The sequence below is a fragment of the Saccopteryx bilineata genome, chromosome 1, assembly GCF_036850765.1.
Source record: "Saccopteryx bilineata isolate mSacBil1 chromosome 1, mSacBil1_pri_phased_curated, whole genome shotgun sequence".
NCBI classification, from domain to species: domain Eukaryota; kingdom Metazoa; phylum Chordata; class Mammalia; order Chiroptera; family Emballonuridae; genus Saccopteryx; species Saccopteryx bilineata.
In genome coordinates this window covers 398,618,723-398,640,744 of record NC_089490.1, presented here as the reverse complement: position 1 = coordinate 398,640,744, position 22,022 = coordinate 398,618,723, and the positions used below count along the sequence as shown (strand labels likewise).

The window sequence follows — 22,022 nt, the reverse complement described above, 5'->3', positions numbered from 1 at the left end:
GCACTTGAAATGGAAATAGGTTTTTCAGCCTGACTTTTGTTGCTTTCAAATGAAATACTGGCTGTGATGTCCTCTATTACTGTGTCATCAGACTCACCAGAACTATCAGCCTCTGTCACTTCTCCCAGCACAGAGCTCTGCCAGTTCATTTCACTGTTCAGGTGGCCATCAGGTAAAACCACTTTCACTGTGGCCGGTCCAGAACCCAAAGAGACACATTTCTCAAACGGAAATCCAGGTGACTCTGGAAGTGTGTCATCTTGTTTCTGCACACTGCCTTGCACACCTTGGATATTGATGTCTGCTGTGGGATTGAGATAGAATGGTACAGGGTTTTCAATGACAACATGTTCTTGTGGGAGAGATGCTTCTGCCCAGTCACCTGTTGATTTAGTGACAGGAGTGCTCCCATTAATAGAACATACAGGAATTTTCTGATGACTGTCAGTTTTAAGATTTATAACTGGAATGTCTGAATTATAGTCACTCATGTCAAGTCCTGTAGTTTTTGTGATGCAGTCAGATTTATCATTCTGCTGCTGTTTCACTTGGGGAACCAAATCCCAAGTCAGGATTTCATTAGTAAAATTATGCATATCACTCACACATCTAGACACTTCTTCCAGTGCTGCAGTAGTGTGAGAAAACTGTCTAGTGAGCAATGCAGAGGTTGGGTAACGCCCTGCCTCTTTATTTCTTAGTGGAAATAGTTTGTCATTAGACTCTGAAATGTCTGCAGGTGACTGTCTATCAGTGTGCGTTGCCCAACTACCAAAATCATTTGCACTCTCCTTATATGCATCTTTAAATTCTTTGTCAAATGCTGCCTTGTCAATAATTACTTCAAATGGTGATTCAGGGGAATCCTTTTTAATAATGCCACCTCCTGAAACTCTGGATGGCGACAAGGAGTATGATGAACACATGCCTTCTGTCTTAGACTGCTCGGTGGGTGGTTTCTGGGCTGTTAGCAAAGTGAACTTGTCATCAGCATCCAAGGCAGTTTTGTCATCTCTATGTGTATTCTCATTGGGGTTTGTGGGCTCGTGAGCTTTATTTATTTGTTCTTCCATTTGAACTGCCTTTGACGGAAAAGCAGGATGATCTGGGAAGCTGGTTGGAATGGAAGGACGGTTACAGCAACCTCCTTCCACAACAGAAACCGGGGAGTTGGGTCCATTTTTACGGGTCCCCTGAGGCTTTTCCATGTTTCTCACATCTGAAAGAGCCAAGCCGTCTTTTCCTTCTTCGGCTAAGATAGGCTGGCTGCTTGACACTTTGCTTTGTTCTCCAGGTAGTACTGGAAGGTCAGTTTTATGTATTTCAGAAGATGGAAAAAAGGAGGAAGTCAAAATTTCTGAAGGTGGCTCACCAGAGCAAAGAGAGCTCAATCCCTCTATGGTTAGAATTTGAAAGAAAGAAATTGTTTACCAAATACAATTACACATTAGCTAGTCAGGCCAAGCAGCATGCTTTTTATTTTTTAAAATTACATATATACACGCTGGATGTATATATACACGCACAAATATGTAACAAACAATGCCATAAGTTAACCTATAAGACATGCATAAAATTGCCAAAGGTAAAACAGAAAAGCCACATCATGCTACAAACTGCAAATAACAACAACAACAAAAATGTCATGATAAATACTTTTCAGTCTATGGTTTCCACTGTAAAGGTAAAGCACACAGAAAAGATGAGACTGGAGAATCCGGAGAAGATTTCCCCCTTTGTTTTGGTAGAGCTTTTCACAGAAACAATGCAATCCACACAAAACAAACAACTTGATATTATAAAGTACTCATATGAACACACCGCTTCTATAATCCACTGTTACAGCCTGGGAGGATTGGTGCCAGGTACAGATCACCTCATCATTTTAAACTAAAGGTACCGGTCAACAGTGTGGTGATGACCAGAAGTGGGGGAAGATAAATGGTGATGGACCAATACTTGACTGGGGCGGGGGGGGGGGGCTGAACACACAATACAATGTACAGAGACGTGCTGTAGAATCAGGCACCAGAGGTCCTGGCCAGTTGGCTCAGTGGTAGAGCGTCGGCCTGGTGTGCAGAAGTCCTGGGTTCGGTTCCCGGCCAGGGCACACAGGAGAAGCGCCCATCTGCTTTTCCACCCCTCCCCCTCTCCTTCTTCTCTGTCTCTCTCTTCCCCTCCCACAGCCAAGGCTCCATTGGAGCAAAGATGGCCTGGGCTCTGAGGATGGCTCTGTGGCCTCTGCCTCAGGTGCTAGAATGGCTCTGGTTGCAACAGAGCAATGCCCCAGCTGGGCAGAGCATCGCCCCCTGGTGGGCGTGCCAGGTGGATCCCGGTCGGGAGTATGCGGGAGTCTGTCTGACTGCCTCCCTGTTTCCAACTTCAGAAAAATACACACACACAAAAAAAGAATCGGGCACCAGAAACCTGTGTATTTATGTTAGCCAGTGTCACCCTAATAAAGTCAATTAAAAAAAAAAAAAATGAACTGAAAGTACTGAAAAAGTTGGCCTGCTCCATACTCTCTTGCATCAACTTTCCAATTTAACCAAAACTGAACTGTGCAAACTGAATTGGGTTAAGAAGAGTTAACTTCAGAAGTCCTTTTAAAACAGAAACTAACCTTCTGAGAAGTATACATTAATTAGGGCTTCTCAGTTATTGATACCAGAGTAGCCACTGGTTTATCACATGGTTTTCCAACTTCCCAATCTAGCAAGTTTTTTACTAGGGAAAAAGATCAAAACAACTGTTTCATGGACAGACATGTCTTGGCGCTTTCTTGCACACTGTGTATCTTTGGAGTTGGAACCCACGTAGATCTTAAAGCAATCCAGATGAATGAATCAGAGATTCAGACTGGAGTGGTGAGACCCGAGTAGGCTCAGGACAGCAATGCCTTCAGTGTGGGTAATTGGGGAGAAGCGAAAGAGCAAAACCTTTAGAATTACCCTTATTCAGTTTATGTTCTTTTTCACGTGAGAAGCTAATAGACAAAAGAAAAATTATGACTTTATTCAAAATGATTTTATAAACATGAAAAGAAAAAGGAACAAAATATCTTACTGCAACAAATAAAACTCCATTATTAAAATGTTTCTAGGCCCTGGCCGGTTGGCTCAGCGGTAGAGCGTCGGCCTAGCGTGCGGAGGACCCGGGTTCGATTCCCGGCCAGGGCACACAGGAGAAGCGCCCATTTGCTTCTCCACCCCTCCACCGCGCTTTCCTCTCTGTCTCTCTCTTCCCCTCCCGCAGCCAAGGCTCCATTGGAGCAAAGATGGCCCGGGCGCTGGGGATGGCTCTGTGGCCTCTGCCTCAGGCGCTAGAGTGGCTCTGGTCGCAACATGGCGACGCCCAGGATGGGCAGAGCATCGCCCCCTGGTGGGCAGAGCGTCGCCCCTGGTGGGCGTGCCGGGTGGATCCCGGTCGGGCGCATGCGGGAGTCTGTCTGACTGTCTCTCCCTGTTTCCAGCTTCAGAAAAATGCAAAAAAAAAAAAAATGTTTCTAAATGCCAGATAACTTTTTTCTATTTCAACACATTACTGAAATTTGATGTAATAGGGATTGGACCTTTAGACTAGTTTAGTTGTAATCTGGGTAAAAAGTCTCTATAAACTGAGGGGAAACGTTTGGTGGTATAGACTGCACCAGTGAACAGAAAATGTTCGCAGTATCCGTATTCATATTTAGTGCTAATGTAGTAACATGGCCACATCTATCATTATACAGTATGGATATTCTGCAAGACTGGGTTAAGGATATAAATGAAGCTCAGGCCTGACCAGGCGGTGACGCAGTGGATAGAGCGTCGGACTGGGATGCAGAGGACCCAGGTTTGAGACCCTGATGTAGCCAGCTTGAGCAAAAAACTCACCAGCTTGGACCCAAGGTCGCTGGCTTGAGCAAGGGGTTACTCGGTCTGCTGAAAGTCCACAGTCAAGGCACATATGAGAAAGCAATCAATGAACAACTAAGGTGTTGCAATGAAAAACTGATGATTGATGCTTCTCATCTCTCTCCATTTCTGTCTGTCTGTCCCTATCTATCCCTCTCTCTGACTCTCTCTCTGTCCCTGTATTATAAATAAATAAATAAAGCTCAGCATTGTAGGTTAAAAGGTTCAAAACCCTGAAACATTGTAGGTTAAAAGGTTCAAAACCCTGAAACTTAAAGAACTATAAGATACATTTAAATCATAACTACTCCACAATCTGAGCTATGTATTGTTACTGGATTTACTAGTTACTGTTTATACGAGGAAACATTCAATGGACTAAATCTGGATGAAGGAACACTGTCTGGGAGCCCCTCCTTCAAACAGGGATGGACCTCTGAGATGTGCAAAACTGACGCCCCCTCACAGAGAGCGCTCCGCTTCTGTTTTATAGAGGGCGATTTCAGACAACTCAGACCTGTCATCTCACAGGCTGACGTGGGCAAAACGAATTAGTAATAATTCAACAAATGTTTATTGAGTACCTATCATGTGCCAGACACTGTTTTAGAAACTAGGTTAAAAGCAGTTGAACAGAACAGAAACGTCCCTGCCTTTGTGGAGCTTCCAATACAGAGCAGGAGACGGACAAGCAAAACCAGTAAGTGAAATGAGAATGACATGGTGGTGGGCTTGATGAAATGAAGAAGAAAGCAACCTACCACAGGTAGCAAAATAAGTACTTGATGCTTTAATTCTTTTTTTTTTTTTTTTTTCATTTTTCTGAAGCTGGAAATGGGGAGAGACAGTCAGACAGACTCCCGCATGCGCCCGACCGGGATCCACCCGGCACGCCCACCAGGGGCAACGCTCTGCCCACCAGGGGGCGATGCTCTGCCCATCCTGGGCGTCGCCATATTGCGACCAGAGCCACTCTAGCGCCTGGGGCAGAGGCCACAGAGCCATCCCCAGCGCCCGGGCCATCTTTGTTCCAATGGAGCCTTGGCTGCGGGAGGGGAAGAGAGAGACAGAGAGGAAAGCGCGGCAGAGGGGTGGAGAAGCAAATGGGCGCTTCTCCTGTGTGCCCTGGCCGGAAATCGAACCCGGGTCCTCCGCACGCTAGGCCGACGCTCTACCGCTGAGCCAACCGGCCAGGGCCTTGATGCTTTAATTCTAATTATCTTTAGAATTTCAGCCAATGGGCCCCGACTGGTTAGTTCAGTTGGTTAGAATGCCATCCCAAAATGCCAAGGTTGCGGGTCTGACCTTTGATCTCCATCAGGCCAATGAATGCACAACTAAGCGGAACAACAAAGGAATGTTTCTCTTTCCCTCCTCCTTCTCTCTCTGTCTCTCTAAAATCAATCAATCAATCAAGAAAAAAAGAAGAATTTCAGCAAATGAAAGGAAGTTTTCTTGGCTAGTTAAAACCCTAACTCGGACAGACCTGACTTGTGCCAATACAATGGATAAAACTGGGCTGGAAGTAAAGAGTTTACAAAGAAATGAAAACATTAACTAGAACAAAGACCAGAATCTAAGAAGCCCTTTACAAGAACTCAGATAAACAAAGACTCTTCCAATTAGTCAGTATGGCACTTAATAAGTCACTGGTGTTGTCCAAGGCTGTACCTGGTAAAATGGCAGACAACTCCAGGGAGTTTGGAGATGGTTAGGTTTTAAAATACTATACTGTATATTGTAAAACTGCCTGATGAAATAACTCCGGATTACCTTACATCGCAGAAAATGTCCACTACCCTCTCCTAGTTCAAAGGACCCAGCCCTTCACACATGTAATACAACAGACATTCAACAGTAATCAAAACAAATGTCTGGCCTGACCAGGCGGTTGTGCAGTGGATACAGCGTTGGACTGGGATGTGGAGGACCCAGATTCGAGACCCTGACGTAACCAGCTTGAGCGCGGGCTCATCTGGTTTGAGCAAAGCTCACCAGCTTGGAACCAAGGTCGCTGGCTCGAGCAAGGGGTTACTCAGTCTGCTGTAGCCCCATGGTCAAGGCACATATGAGAAATCAATCAATGAACAACTAAGGTGTCGCAATGAAAAACTAATGATTGATGCTTCTCATCTCTCTCCGTTCCTGTCTGTCTGTCCCTATCTATTCCTCTGACCCTGTAAAACAAAACAAAACAAATGTCTATCAAAAAATTCCCTCATCATGAATATTTTCTAATTATCTGCTATAATGGGATTTAATGTGCACATTCATTATCAAGAATTCTAATCACTTAAAGATATGGCATTACTGCCTGACCAGGTGGTGGCGCAGTGGGTAGAGCATCGGACTGGGATGTGAAAGGACCCAGGTTCGAGACCCCGAGGTCGCCAGCTTGAGCGCAGGCTCATCTGGCTTGAGCAAAGAGCTCACCAGCTTGGACCCAGGGCCCCTGGCTCCAGCAGGGGGTTACTCAGTCTGCTGAAGGCCCGCGGTCAAGGCACATGTGAGAAAGCAATCAATGAACAACTTAGAAGTCGCAATGAGCAACGAGAAACTGATGATTGATGCTTCTCATCTCTCTCCGTTCCTGTCTGTCTGTCCCTGTCTATCTCTGCCTCTGTAAAAAAAAAAAAAAAAAAAAAAAAAAAAAGATATGGCATTACTCTCTTAACAAACAAGGGTTACACATCTACTAGAACAGGGGTCTCAAACTCGCGGCCCATGGGCTGTGAGTTTGAGACCCCTGTACTAGAAGGAAATCAATATATGGCAAGAGGTGAAAATGTCATAACCCTACAAGGATCATAGATGTCTGCAAATTTATCCAGAACTGAGTTCCTTGCTTACTTTATCTTCTTAAACTAATTTCTTCTTTGTCTTTTAATTATATTTTCTGAAATAAGACTAGAAAATTAAGTTGGCAGTCATATTCTAAATTTCTTCCTCTGGCCAGTTTGCTCAGTGGTAGAGCATCAGCCTGGTGTATGGATGTCCTGGTTCGATTCCCAGTCAGGGCCCACAGTAGAAGCAACTATCTGCTTCTCCACCCCTTCCTCTCCTCCACTCTCTCTTCCCTTCCCTGCACTCATGGCTCAATTGGTTCAAGCGCATCAGCCTGGGCACTGAGGATGGCTCCAGGGAGCCTCCACCTCAGGTGCTAAAAATGGCTCCACTGCAAGCATGGCTCTAGATGGGCAGAGCATCAGCCTCAAGACAGGGTTGCTGGGTGGATCCCGGTCAGGGTAGATATGGAGACTGTTCCTCCTCCCCTCTCATTTGGAAAAGAAAAAACCCCACAAATTTCTGTAACATTTGACTACTCCCAAACCAAAAATTCCAATTAAAAGATGCAAAATCTTTTCATCATACTGACTCATTGTGTGGCCTTCGCAAATTCCTTAATCTCATCTAAAAAATGGGGATAGCCTGACCAGGCGGTGGCACAGTGGATAGAGCGTCGGACTGGGATGCCGAGAACCCAGGTTCGAGACCCCGAGGTCGCCAGCTTGAGCGCGGGCTCATCTGGTTTGAGCAAAGCTCACTGGCTTAGACCCAAGGTCGCTGGCTTGAGCAAGGGGTTACTCAGTCTGCTGAAGCCCCACGGTCAAGGCACATATGAGAAAGCAATCAATGAACAACTAAAGTGTCACCATGAAAAACTGATTGATGCTTCTCATCTCTCTCCGTTCCTATCTGTCTGTCCCTATCTATCCCTCTCTCTATCTCTGTAAAAACAAAAATAAAAGGGGGTATACTAAAGCACCTAACTCAAGAACTGCTGTGAAGATGAAATGAATTAATACATGTGAAGTGCTTAAAACAAGTATTTGTGGACTTATAACAAATTCTCAATAAATGTCCCCAAACACATTAAAAAAAAAAAATCTCAGCTGAAACAGATACTGCAGACCATCTACTTTTTATTAGGGGAGAGAGAAAAAGATATATTGTCAAATCCTAACCACCTTCACCTGGTATATAATACAGCAAAGTCCTCATTCAGGGTTTTAAACACTTTCTCTCCAACCAGTCACAAATAAAGGGCAGGAATTTAAAGAGCTTTTATCTATTTCAAGATTTTGGGTGACTGTTATCTAAATCAGTAAAAATTAAATGCTTACGACATTCTAAGAACTGCGGGTTCTAAGTGAATAAAGACATTTAAAGCAGTCCAATATAAAATAAATATATACTGTAAGCCAATGTTGAAAGACAAGTTCCTGAACAAAATGTTTTAGCAACTGATCTTTATCACTATCAAGGTCAAAGTCTGACTCGCTGAGCACAATAGCCACTGGCACATCTCTTACAGTCCCTTTCAAACTTCAGCGCAACCACCAGTGAGTGCTGCACGGGCTTTGTCTCCGCCTGACTGACTCAGAATTTCCAGAGCAGGATAAGCTCAGGAATCTGCATGACGAGTTTCCCAGGTAATGCACCTGGCTTGAGAACCACACCTTGACTGCCTGTATTTCATTAGTTCTAGAAGAGCAGAAAGACTGAGCTGTACTTCAGAACTCTCGTCCTGACACTGACACCCTCAGTCCCAACCACAGTCTTTGTCCAGGACACAACCTGCAGAGGGGAAGGGGCAGAGTGAGTGGTCCTTTCTCCCTGCTCTAAACACATCTATTCACTAATTTTAAAGAACAGTAACTTGAAATTTCAATTGGAATAAGGAAAAGCTCATTGGGCTTGAGAATATGGAGTGGGAATGGAGGGAGAAACTGCCCTCTTCTGTGTCCAGAATACTTTATCTTACAGAACAAGGTTGGGAGTTAAAAATGACATGATAAAAAAAAACAACTTCCAAGTGAATGCTCTGTAGACACCAAGTAAACATTTTCAAACTGAAAAAAATGTTTGTTTACACTTCAAAATATCTTCCCTTTACTGTTCCTTATTCTCCAAACTGTCCTTCAGTTCTTCCTAAAAAGAGGGAATAGCTTAGAAATCTGTTATAGTTACCATTTGGTTACTAGTTACCACCCCCCCAAACCCTCCAAGGCATTCACTACTTTTAATTAGAAGGATACCTGTAACATGGAAGAAGCAGACCTGCGGTGGAGAAAGCCCGCCAGCCTGCCAGTGGCCTCTAGGTTACTTTCCATACACATTCCATGAGTATCCGTACAGGGAGGCCTGAGACATCCAGGTATAGGTTTGCCTACACTTGAGTTTTCCCACATTCACAAAACAAAAAAGACAAATTTTCGTGCAAAACATTAGCAACTTTCAGCCACAGCACCAAAATAGGAAGTTAGCCAGCAGACACTTTGCAGCCAAGCTAGATCCTAAACAAAAAAGTCTCTTTTGTACAAAGAAAAATGTTTTGCTTTTGTTAAAAAAAAGGCTGTAACTGGCAAATTATTTCCCTCAATGCTTGCCCCAAAGCTCAGTATTTAACTTCCTACTCCAGAGAGCCACTGCATTACTCAGAGTGCAATTGCGCTTCCAATCTCATTTCCCTACTTTTCTTCCAATGCTTTCTAAAGAAAATCTGAGTGTTTTCCAGTCTACACTTTCGTCAAAGGTTTCAAAAGCAGAAACCAAATTTCAGTTTGATTTTGTGTCTGATGGAAGGAATATACTCCCCAAATGATACTGAATTGCCTAATAGCGATAACATGGTTAAAGTAGTAATCTCTGCCTCTTCTGCTTTCATGATTTTAATATTAATCTCAAAACGACATCTCTAAATATCTATAAACCTTAAAATACAACTAATATGCTTCATCATCTTTACAGTATGGCTTGGAAATCCTAGGCCTGTCACCTACAGTGTGACCTTGAGCAAGTTAAAACCCTAGCCTTCTCAATAGGTAAAAGAGCTAGTGTCTTTCCTCCATAAAATTGGTATGAAGATTAAATGAGATGATTCATATGAAGTACTGAGCACTATATAAACTCAATAAAAATTAGCCACATACTACATCTACACCTGTTAACATCTTTATCTTACAGTACAGGAAAACATTAAAACTCACTCCCTATTTTGAAATGCTCAGGGATTAGGCTGAAATTTAACTCTTTAATGAGAAAAAAAGGACTCAGTAAGCTTAAGTCCTACTCAGGAGTAAAACCACTTATTCCACTGACATTCTAATCACAGACCTATTCATTAGCTTTCAAAAAGTTTAAACTGCTAGCTTAACTAACTGCATACCTCAAAGGAGTACAATTTAGTAAATATTAATTTCTTTTTGCTATATTTAAATGCCTTTTTTGACTCAGTCCAAATTAATAACAGTTTTTGGTACCTGCATCTTACTGTAACCCAATAATGATACATATACAGTTCAGAAGTCATTCTTAAATATGAAAATGTCCCATTTAATTATTGCTACATATCGCTTAATATGGTTTAGATACATAGGAGTGGGCAAAAGTAGGTTTCCAGTTGCATTGTGACATTATTTGAGTTAATAAAGCTATTGTAATAATCACAACCTGCATGTTTTTCTTCCATACAACAACTGTTAACCTACTTTTGCTCACCCCTGTATAAAAGTGAGGCACAATGGCCCAAGGCGTTAGGCTAAAGAATATGGAAGCCAGAGACAGGTTAGTTAGCTGGCACTGGCACTGATGGACTCAAGGTACCTGCTGGTGGCAGCAGTCACTCTGAAAGGCCTGTGTTGGGGCAGGACTGGTCTCAGCTATTCCCCCAGGCATTTTAATTCAGCTAACCAAGTACACCAACAACATCCTCTTCCCTTATTTTTATTAAGGCAGACTAGAAGCACCAGTCTTGGCCACCCTAGAACACACCTAATCACATGCCAAGTGTTACCTCAAATAACCAGTCTGATCTTCAGACCTGCCAATGAGGTACAGTACCAGCTGGGTTCCTTTTCCATTATGTGTGTGTGCGCACCTGTGCGTGTGTATATGTATATGGTATTTGGTTTGCAATAGAGGCCAGACTGGAATACCTTCAGGGATATGACATTTTTAACTGCCTCTTTATAATACCCTTTTAGTAGTAACACTATTTTGAATCTGAATTTGTCAAAAGAACTCTTTATAAGCTAAAAGAATGCCAAATCTATTGTTTTACAAACTCTCATCCTGTGAAACATAAGCCTACTTAAACATTAGTTTTTAATTTAAAAAATTCTATTTACCTCCATTCTACTTGAATGTATGTTCCTTTTTTCCTAACAGGGATTAAACTATTTTTTAAAGCTATGATAGTTATCCTCTCAGCATTCTGTACACTAGGTATGTTGTGCTTGGGTCGCACTGTTACACTACTGTGGATACCAATGACCTTCCTATATTAAAAAAAAAAAAGTTATAACTACGAAGGATACATTTTAAAACATCTGAAATATCTGCAGTAGAAATATATAATTATTTGTTCTATTTATATTTTATTTTTACAGGTTTATTTTCCAGAATGAAATAAATGTAATACTTATCTGCCCAAATTACTAAATATCTAATGAGGAAAAAGGAAATCTTTAAAGATATCATTATGGTCAAGAGTCACTTTGTAGGTTTGAATGACTAACATTCACAAAATATCTTTTAATGTAAACATGTTAATTTCAAAGGTCATGCTTTGACCCACAAGATACCCAAATCTACACCGTGAGGCACATTACAAAGGGTTTGGGGCTCTAATGTTAGCAGCCGGAATTAAAAGCAACAAATTATCACTTAAAAGCAACAAATTATCTATCATTATCATGTTTCCTAAACAGATTAAACATGGATAAAGTTTTACTACACCCATTTTACCCTGTTACTTCTTTAGTTTTATAAGGTCAAAGTCTTCCTAACAAGCCAGCACCCAGACTTGGCACCTAGAGAATTCAGCAGGGACAATAAACTGTTCACACAGAGTTTCTTAGACCTGTCTCCTGAGTTTAATCACCTTTTTAAAAATAAGAGTTTTCCATTGACCTGTATTTGATGTCAAGTACAAAGCACAGATGAAACAGTGCTTTATTATTAGTGCAAATCAATGAAGCACACAGCACTCTCTTCCAGCTTTTTGGCAGTGCTACTACTTCCACAAACCTATAGCTATCACACTCTCAGACTCCCTTCCTCATTGGTTGGCAGATCTAAAGAAAAAACAAAAAAACAAAGCCTTGGCTTAATCTGTAGGAAAACATGCCTGGCTTGCCAAAAAGTCAGCTGACTTGTTCAATGTTCCTAGGTAATCTGGAACTAGTCTAGCTCTTGTGACAAATCTTAGAGAAGTTCACACTAAAATACTCTATAGCTAATATACTAGCTCAGTGGAAGCAGGCGTTTATACTGTTGTGTTTTTCTTTCTTCCAAATCTACTACCTCTTCAAAGCAGTTGCATAACTGCAAATCAGTAAGTTAAAATGCCTTCTGGGGTTGGGTTGTTTTCTGAGCCACAATTCTATCTGTTCCAAATTCTGTGGGCGTTTTTAATTATTAAGAGATACTCAAAAAACCACATCTCAAGCTTATACTAGGTCAAAGGGTCCACTTCGCCTAATTCTACGTTACTGTCTTTTGTCTTTACAGGAAATCCTTTGGAAACTGCTAAATAGTATAAAAGACTGGCTTGTAATTAGTTTTTATTTTAAGGGACTCGAGGGCAACAGAAAACTTGTGCCTCATATCCCCAGTTACAGCCTCTTTCTCAACATTTTTCTTTTATTAATGCACACATAAAAAATAACGGACTTGCCTTGTGAGGTCGAAAATAGAGATACAGGCTGAGAGGAAGAGGAAGAAACAAAGGAATCTGAAAGAAAATACACAGCGTGAGAATCTGACAACCTCACACAGGAATTTTAACTTTTATTTCATTTTGGCTAAGCACCATATATTTCATTGGGTTTAAGCAAGACGGGAAAACCCAAGTCTTTATTTCCAATTATTGTTTTCACTCACCTGGCAGCAAAACCTTATTTCATTTTGAGATGTATTTCTAAAAGTTAATCCATTTGGGGGAGGCTCAAATAGTCTCACCTTCAAAGTAAGAAGAAGAGAGGGGCTGCTAGCATTGTTAAACAAGTACAAGCTCAAGAACGATGATGTTCCCGGCCACTCTTCGTGGGAAAGGAAAAATAGGTATCTGATTATTAACTGATATTTGCTTTAACCATTCCAAACTGCATTTTGTGGAGTTAGTCACTAAGATATGAGCACTTAAACCTATATAGCTAGCTGATAAATACTGACAGAGTTGACTTTGAATACTTAATTCACAGAGAATTGTGAGAAATCTTCATCTTCTAAAATTATACTCTGATGGTGGCAACATATATCAAAAATTTTAAAGGTACATACCTTCCCCACCACCCCCTGCACATATTCTTTAACTTGGCACTTACATTTCTGGAAATTCAATCTACAGATATAATTGCATATGTGATGAAGATTATAAAAGCACTGGTTATAAGAACTAAAAATAATTTTTTTTTTTTGGTATTTTTCTGAAGCTGGAAACGGGGAGGCAGTCAGACAGACTCCCGCATGCACCCGACCGGGATCCACCCGGCACGCCCACCAGGGGGCGTCGCTTCTATTGCCACAAGAGCCATTCTAGCGCCTGAGGCAGAGGCCACGGAGCCATCCCCAGCGCCCAGGCCATCCTTGCTCCAATGAAGCTTTGGCTGCAGGAGGGGAAGAGAGAGAGGAAGGAGAGGGGGAGGGGTGGAGAAGCAGATGGGCGCCTCTCCTGTGTGCCCTGGCCAGGAATCGAACCCGGGACTTCCGCACGCCAGGCCGATGCTCTACCACTGAGCCAACCGGCCAGGGCCTAGAAATAATTTAAACGACCGTCAATAGAAAACTAGTTAAATAGTTTCATTCAAATAATGGAATACTTGCTGCTATGAAAAAAAGAATGGGTTCAGGTATAGATGTTGACATAATTGATACATTAAACTAAAAAGCAAAGTGCAGAAGTGCCTATGGTGTGCATCTGTTAACAGCCAACAAAAGGGACCAGCAAAAGGGACCTTGAGGTCTGGGATGGGAGGGAGATTTGCTTTTCACCACAAATCAAGAATATAAATTACCCTTCCAGTAAAAATAGAAAAAAAATTAATGAATGCAGCATGTTAAAAACAAAACCCTTTAAAAGTGCCCCTAAATATACTAACTTTTACTTGTTAACTCCTTTTTCTGTTGCAATTATAAAAATGTTTTTTTGGGGGTTTTTTGGTATTTTTCTGAAGCTGGAAACTGGGAGACAGTCAGACTCACTACCGCATGCGCCCGATCGGGATCCACCCAGCATGCCCACCAGGGGGCGATGCTCTGCCCATCTGGGGCGCTGCTCTGTTACATCTAGAGCCATTCTAGCGCCTGAGGCAGAGGTCACGGAGCCATCCTCAGCGCCCGGGCCAACTTTGCTCCAATTGAGCCTTGGCTGCGGGAGGGGAAGAGAGAGACAGAGAGGAAGGAGAGGGGGAGGGCTTCTCCTGTGTGCCCTGGCCGGGAATTGAACCCGGGACTCCTGCACGCCAGGCCGACACTTTACCACTGAGCCAACCGGCCAGGGCCTAAAAATGTTTTTACAAGTGTTATAAATATCAAAGTGAAGGGATTGTGCTCTAACAGACTGGGCCATAGCTATACCTGTAAGTACTAATTTAAGAAAACTATTTAGCCTGACCAGGCAGTGGCACAGTGGATAGAGCATTGGACTGTGATGCAGAGGACCCAGGTTCGAGACCCCGAGGTCACCAGCTTGAGTGCAGGCTCATCTGGTTTAAGCAAAAGCTCACCAGCTTGGACCCAAGGTCGCTGGCTCGAGCAATGGGTTACTCGGTCTGCTGAAGGCCCATGGTCAAGGCACATATGAGAAAGCAATCAATGAACAACTAAGGTCTCGCAACGAAAAACTGATGATTGATGCTTCTCATCTCTCTCTGTCCCTGCCTATCCCCCCCCTCTCTGTCCCTGTAAAAGAAAAAAAGAAAAAAAGAAAAAAAAATGAAGAAAACTATTTAGTTAACAAATATGGAACATATTACACTAAGGCAGAACTTAGTGGACAATAGGCAGTAGTATTTCAGTAACTCAAGACCAGAATTTAAAAACCACATCCTTTTTAATTATTGTAAAAGATAGTGATCACATTTACTCCTACAAATAAAAGCTCTCCTATTCCTTTTTAAAGCAAGCATTTATATCTATTTCTTTAATGTTTCCAGATAGGTTCATTACTATATGCATTTACCTTCAACATTAAATCTGTCAACTGGTGAGTTTAAATCAGAATAAACCCAAAAAACCAAATGCTAAGCCCAATGCCAGAAACAATCTTATGAACTTGCCTTCTCACCTCCACCTAACACCTCCTAATGGAAAATTTCAACATACAAATTTTTATGCATAGCATCTATTCTGATACAGAACACAGATAACCAGTTCATAGTTTGCAACAATATTAATTAAGCATGAGGTCAACTTTACAAAAATCATGTCATATTCACATTCCATATTTATGCTACAAGAAACCAAACCCAAGAACAGTGATCTTAATTCTCAAATGCTATTAATGAAACCAAACATTATCCTAAGTAGCCAAGTCCAGGCACTGTATTACCACTGGTCATAGAGAGGTGACAAGTAACTGAAGTGGGAAAGCAGCAGAGGCAGTCACTGCGGGAACCACGGAGAGATGGTCAATCTGTTGTAAAGTTGAACAAAACAGAGTGCTCGCTTCGGCAGCACATATACTAAAATTGGAACGATACAGAGAAGATTAGCATGGCCCCTGCGCAAGGATGACACGCAAATTCGTGAAGCGTTCCATATTAAAAAAAAAAAAAAAAAAAAGTTGAACAAGACAGAGTGGAAGGCATTCTGGAGAGAAAGAACAACTTGGCCAGTTTCCAAATGGCTTTAAACGTCATGCAATGAAATTTGGATTATAGTCTATGTGAAATGAGGAGTCACTGAAAGCTTTATGGAAGTGACAACATCACAAGTATTTTAAAAAGGGCTCTGGCAGCCCTGGCCGATCAGCTTGGTTGGTGAGAGCGTGGTTCCGAAGTGGAGGACTACAGAAACAGGAAGAACCAAAACTAGTCATTTTGGTGATAAATATCCTTCAATACCATAGACTGTATATTTTATTTTGTTATTTTAAAAATTTTACTTTCTTGGCTTTAATGGAAGCAACCTCATTAGTATTTTTTTTCCATTCTCTTTGTTTTTACCTGTTGTTCTTTGTGGCCACTTTAAAACATTTTTTATTTTAAGTTTTATTGAATATTTTAGGATGACATTGGTTAATAAAATTATGTTTGTTTGTTTGTTTTTTTTCATTTTTCTGAAGCTGGAAACAGGGAGAGACAGTCAGACAGACTCCCGCATGCGCCCGACCGGGATCCACCCGGCACGCCCACCAGGGGCGACGCTCTGCCCACCAGGGGGCGATGCTCTGCCCATCCTGGGCGTCACCATGTTGCGACCAGAGCCACTCTAGCGCCTGAGGCAGAGGCCACAGAGCCATCCCCAGCGCCCGGGCCATCTTTGCTCCAATGGAGCCTTGGCTGCGGGAGGGGAAGAGAGAGACAGAGAGGAAAGCGCGGTGGAGGGGTGGAGAAGCAAATGGGCGCTTCTCCTGTGTGCCCTGGCCGGGAATCGAACCCGGGTCCTCCGCACGCTAGGCCGACGCTCTACCGCTGAGCCAACCGGCCAGGGCAAAATTATGTTTTAATAGACTATAAAATTTAAACAGAGAAGCAAGCTACTTTCAGAAAAAAATTTGTGGAATGACATCTACATTTGGGTCCAAAGCTATTTTGTGTTAGTTTCCATAGATTATTAAAGCATCTCCCAATACATAAGGAAAGGAAAAGTGTTTAAAATTCTATCTAAAATTAACGTAATGAAATGAAAATCATCAGTTCTTTTAGACATGTCTTCTAATAATAATGCAAATAATTTTTTTGATCATTTACCATTTTCCTTTTTGCTTTATAGCTAGGCCACAAAAAAATTGGGCAGTCTTTGTACTCTCTCATAACCACAATTCTCCATGTCAACTCAGAAGCAGCTAAACTGTGCCCATTAGGGCCCCTTTCCCAACAAAGCTCAAGGGACAGGCAGACTGACTTCTCCCAAAACTTGATGCCATTGATTTTTCTTATCTTTTTTTGTGCTGGCTAGGACCTCCATTGTATTACTAAGTAGAAGTACTGAAAGTGGACCTCCTTGCCTCTCCTAAAGAAATATCTATTTCATGATTAAGGATTTCTTTCTTTTTAAAAAACTTTTATTTAGATTTCCAGAAAAGGCCCAAAGACAAGTACAGTGTTGCTTTATATCCAGCTCTAAGTTCCTCCCAGTGTTAGCCTGTTTCATTAGTATGATGGCGCATTTATCACAACTAATGAACTCATATTGATATATTATTAATAACAAAACCCCATACTTCACTTGGGTTTCATTAATTTTTCCCTAATGCCCTTTTTCTGTTCCCAAATCCCATCCAAGATACCAAGTCACATTTTGTCATCTTGTCTCCTTAGCCTCCTTTGGACTATGACAATTTCTTTCTTTCTTTTTTGACAGAGAGAGGAACAGACAGGGACAGACAGGAAGGGAGAGAGATGAAAAGCATCCATTCTTTGTTCTTAGTTGTTCATTGATTGCTTTCTCATATGCGCCTTGACCAGGGGCTCCAGCAGAGTGAGTGACCCCTTGCTCAAGCCAACGACCTTGGGCTTAGCAACCTTTGGGCTCAAGCCAGGGACCATGGGGTCATGTCTATGATGCCACGCTCAAGCCAGCGACCCCATACTCAAGCTGTTGTGGCCCTGCTCAAGCCGGCGACCTTGGGGTTTCAAACCTGGGTCCTCCGCATCCCAGTCTGACACTTTATCTACTGCACCACTGCCTGGTCAGGCTGGACTATGACCATTTCTTAACACGCTTTTGATGACCTTGACAGTTTTAAGAACTACTGGAAATATTTTACTGTCCCTCAAGATGGGTTTGTCTGATGCTTTTCTCATAGTTAGCCTGGAGATACAGTTTTTGGGGAAGAATACCACTTAGGTGAAGGGCCATCCCTGTCATATCATATCAAAATTACATGCTGTCAACATGACTCATCCCTGATGTTAACCTCGATCCCCTGGCTGAGGCAGTTAGCTAGGCTTCTCTCTAAGGTGGCACTGCTCCCTGCCCTTCCATATTGTAGTCATTGGAAGCAAGTCACTAAACACTTCCACAATACATAAACTGGGGGGTTGATTTTTATTTATTTATTTATTTACAGCTGACATCACTACTGTAAAAATAGAGCAATTATAACAACATTTTGGTCTTCTGGAACCAATGAACCTATGTAAAATCTAATATCTAGCTTAAAAAATTCAATTTATTTGCCATTGGAAATAAATTCCAACCTGATTAGAAGTACCTTAGGTTAAGGGCCATCTCACATAAAGCACATAGTAGAAGGCACAGAAAATGGAGGACTGAACATTATAGAAGCTTACTTAATGATTGGTTAAAACCAAACTATATGGGATTTCTTAACTGTTATTTCAAAGACACTCTCTGAGTGACTGAACATTAGTCCTGTTAATGCAGTAGTTAGTAGCCCCCTCCAGCGTTAAGTCACAACGGTGCTCATAATGAAGACACTCACTATTCTATTACAACAGGAGTTGGACAACTCTCTTTGTACATTTATGGAATGAATGTATATGCAATCTAAGAGGAAGGAAAAGCAGAACTCTTGTTGCAAAATAAACGAGAAAGTTTAGAAGAAACAAAATAGAATATGTAAACAGAAAATTGATTACAGATATTTTAATAATCCAACTTTAAAATATATAGAACTACGGTTACTTTTAGGAACGTCTTAATCTTCTCCAAATAATATTTAAAATGTATTAAATCAAAACTCATATTTTGTTAGGTATAAGATGGTAATAAAACATTTTAACATATCTTAAAATCCTGACACATAAAAAAAAAAATCCTGACACATCAGACTAGTTTACCATTGGGTCTTTACTGGAAGTGAGTCTTTCTTTCTTTTTTTTTTTTTTGTATTTTTCTGAAGCTGGAAACGGGGAGACAGAGAGACTCCCGCATGGGCCTGACCGGGATCCACCTGGCACGCCCACCAGGGAGTGATGCTCTGCCCACCAGGGGGCGATGCTCTGCCCCTCCGGGGCATCGCTCTGCTGAGACCAGAGCCACTCTAGCGCCTGAGGCAGGGGCCAAGGAGCCATCCCCAGCGCCTGGGCCATCTTTGCTCCAATGGAGCCTTGGCTGCGGGAGGGGAAGAGAGAGAGACAGAGAGGAAGGAGGGGGGCTGGAGAAGCAAATGGGTGCTTCTTCTATGTGCCCTGGCCGGGAATTGAACCTGGGTCCCCCGCACGCCAGGCCAACGCTCTACTGCTGAGCCAACCGGCCAGGGCAGAAGTGAGTCTTTCTAAGAGACTAAAATGTGGCATTCAAATGGTCTTAAAATGATACTTTTCTGGAGTAATGCAATTAATGGAAAATAAGAGTCCACAAATAAAGATAATAGTGAAAGAAGCCAACCTTAAACATAAGCTGTATTTATTAGACATAGTTTTATGGACTTACATGAAAATTCTCTCCTGCCTGACCAAATGGTGGAGCAGTGGATAGAACGTTGGCCTGGGATGCTGAGGACCCAGGTTTAAAACCCTGAGGTCACCGGCTTGAGCGTGGGATCATAAACATGACTCCATGGTTGCTGGCTTGAGCAAGGGATTACTAAGTTGGCTGGAGTCCCCCTTCTCCACCCCCGTCAAGGCACATATGAGAAAGCAATCAATGAATAACTAAGGTGCTGCAACTATGAGTTGATGCTTCTCATCTCACTCCCTTCCTGTCTGTGTCTGTCCTTCTCTCTCTCTCGCAAAAAAGCAACAAAAGACAAACAAAAAAAACCTCTCCTCAGTACCTAAATGGATATATCAATTTCTATATGGGTTAAGTTTTTGCAAAGCTTATAATATGATTTTCAGCCCTAGCCAGAGAGCTAGGTTGGTTAGAACATTGTCCCAAAGCACAGAGGTTGCTGGTTTGATTCCTGGTCAGGGCACATATAGGAACATATATGTTCCCATCTCTTTCCTGCTCTCTCCCTTCCTCTCTAAAGTCAATAAAATGAATATTTAAAAAAAGGTAATGTGGTCCTGGCCAGTTGGCTCAGTGGCAGAGTATTGGCCCAGCATGCGGAAGTCCTGGGTTTGATTCCCGGTCAGGGAACACAGGAGAAGCACCCATCTGCTTCTCCACCCCTCTCTCTCTTGCTTCTCTCTTTCTTCTCCTCCTGCAGCCATGGCTCAACTGGAGCAAGTTGGCCTCGGGGACTGAGGACGGCTCTATGGCCAGCTCCATGGCCCCCGCCTCAGGTGGTGCTAGGAAGAGCTCGGTTGCTGAGCAATGGAGCAACACCCCAGATGGGCAAAGCATTGCCTCCTACTGGGCATTCCGGGTGGATCCTGGTTGGGGCACATGTGGGAGTCTGTCTCTCTGCCTCCCCTGCTCTCGCTGAATAAAAAAAAAAATAAATAAAAAATAAATAAATAAAAAGGTAATGTTTCTGCTCTCATTCAAAAATATCCAAGGAGAAAAAACAAATGCCTGACCAGCGGTCGTACAGTAGACAGAGCATCGATCTGGGATGCTGAGGTCCCAGGTGCAAAAGCCTAAGGTCACTGGCTTGAGCACAGGCTCACCAACTTGAGCGCAGGGTTGCAGGCTTGATCCCATGGTCACTGGCTTGAACAAGGGATCTCTGGCTCAGCTGGAGCCCCCTCCAACCCTCCAATGCCCCCCACCCCCGGTCAAGACACATATTAAAAAACAATCAATAAGCAACTATGAGTTCTCATCTCTCCCCCCTCCCTCCTTTGTGCATGCACACATGCTAAAATAAACAAACAAACAAACAAATTCAGTTTAGACATAGTAAGCTTGAGATGCCTATTAGACATGGAGGCTGAAGATAAAGATTTGAAAGTCATCAACGGTCCTTCAAAACACAAGATGGATGTTGTAAATGAGACCAATGAAAAAAAGATAAGTGAAAAGTTCTGAAAAGTGAGTCCTGGAGTACTCTATATGTTAGATGTTGGGAAGATAAAAAATTAGCAATATAAAATCCCAATAGTAAGGAAATCCATAGACTCAGAAAGTAGAGTAGTCTTTGCCAAGGGACGGGGAGGAACAAATGGAGAGTGGCTGCTAACAGGCATGGGGCTTCTCCTGGGGGGAATATAATTTTCTGAAATTAGATAGTGATGCTGGTTGTACAACCTTGTGTAAATACTTTCAAATAGTGCTTTTTATGTTATTTGAATTATGTTTTAATTAAAAAAAAAAAAGAACGAAAGCAAAGGAGACAGAGGAGAAGCAGCTAGTTAGAGACTGTGTGGTGTAATGGAAGACAAAAAAGGTATTTCAGCCTGACCAGGTGGTGGCGCAGTGGATAGACCGTCGGACTGGGATGCGGAAGGACCCAGGTTCGAGACCCCGAGGTCGCCAGCTTGAGCGCGGGCTCATCTGGCTTGAGCAAAGAGCTCACCAGCTTGGACCCAGGGTCGCTGGCTCCAGCAGGGGGTTACTCGGTCTGCTGAAGGCCCACGGTCAAGGCACATGTGAGAAAGCAATCAGTGAACAACTAAGAAGTCGCAACGCGCACAACGAGAAACTGATGATTGATGCTTCTCATCTCTCTCCGTTCCTGTCTGTCTGTCCCTGTCTATCTCTGCCTCTGTAAAAAAAAAAAAAAAAAAAGGTATTTCACAGAGAAGGGAGTGATCGATTTTATCAAAGCTGCTGAAAGAGCATTTGAGATGAGGACCGAGAGGTAACCACGGGCTGAACAATGTGGAAAATAATTGGGGAACCTGACAAGAGAAGGTTCTGTAGAACAGTGGAGCAAAAAGGCACCTGGCTTAGAAACCATGGGACCAGAAATGAACTCAAAGTTAACACTGATAACTTAAGTCAAGAGGGTGAATGAACCATTTTTATCACGTTTCAAATTTTAGAGAGAGGCAGTGTATGTATTTGAAAGAGAATGGAGTTGGTGTCATGAATGGGACCTCCATTCACAAACCTTTGGGCATACTACTTAATCTCTGAGTCTGATTTCTCATCTGTAAAATG

The 22,022-nt window shown here is 42.4% G+C and overlaps 1 protein-coding gene and 1 non-coding gene across 2 annotated transcripts in view; one reads left to right on the top strand and one right to left on the bottom strand.

The window, feature by feature from the left end:
• RTN3 (reticulon 3) overlaps positions 1-22,022 on the bottom strand; it is a 51,295-nt gene that overhangs the window by 23,762 nt on the left and 5,511 nt on the right. The gene's annotated exons all lie outside the window — the stretch shown is intronic.
• Positions 15,560-15,666, top strand: LOC136321576 (U6 spliceosomal RNA). Its single transcript, XR_010728726.1, has one exon. It is a non-coding gene; the product is annotated as a U6 spliceosomal RNA (small nuclear RNA).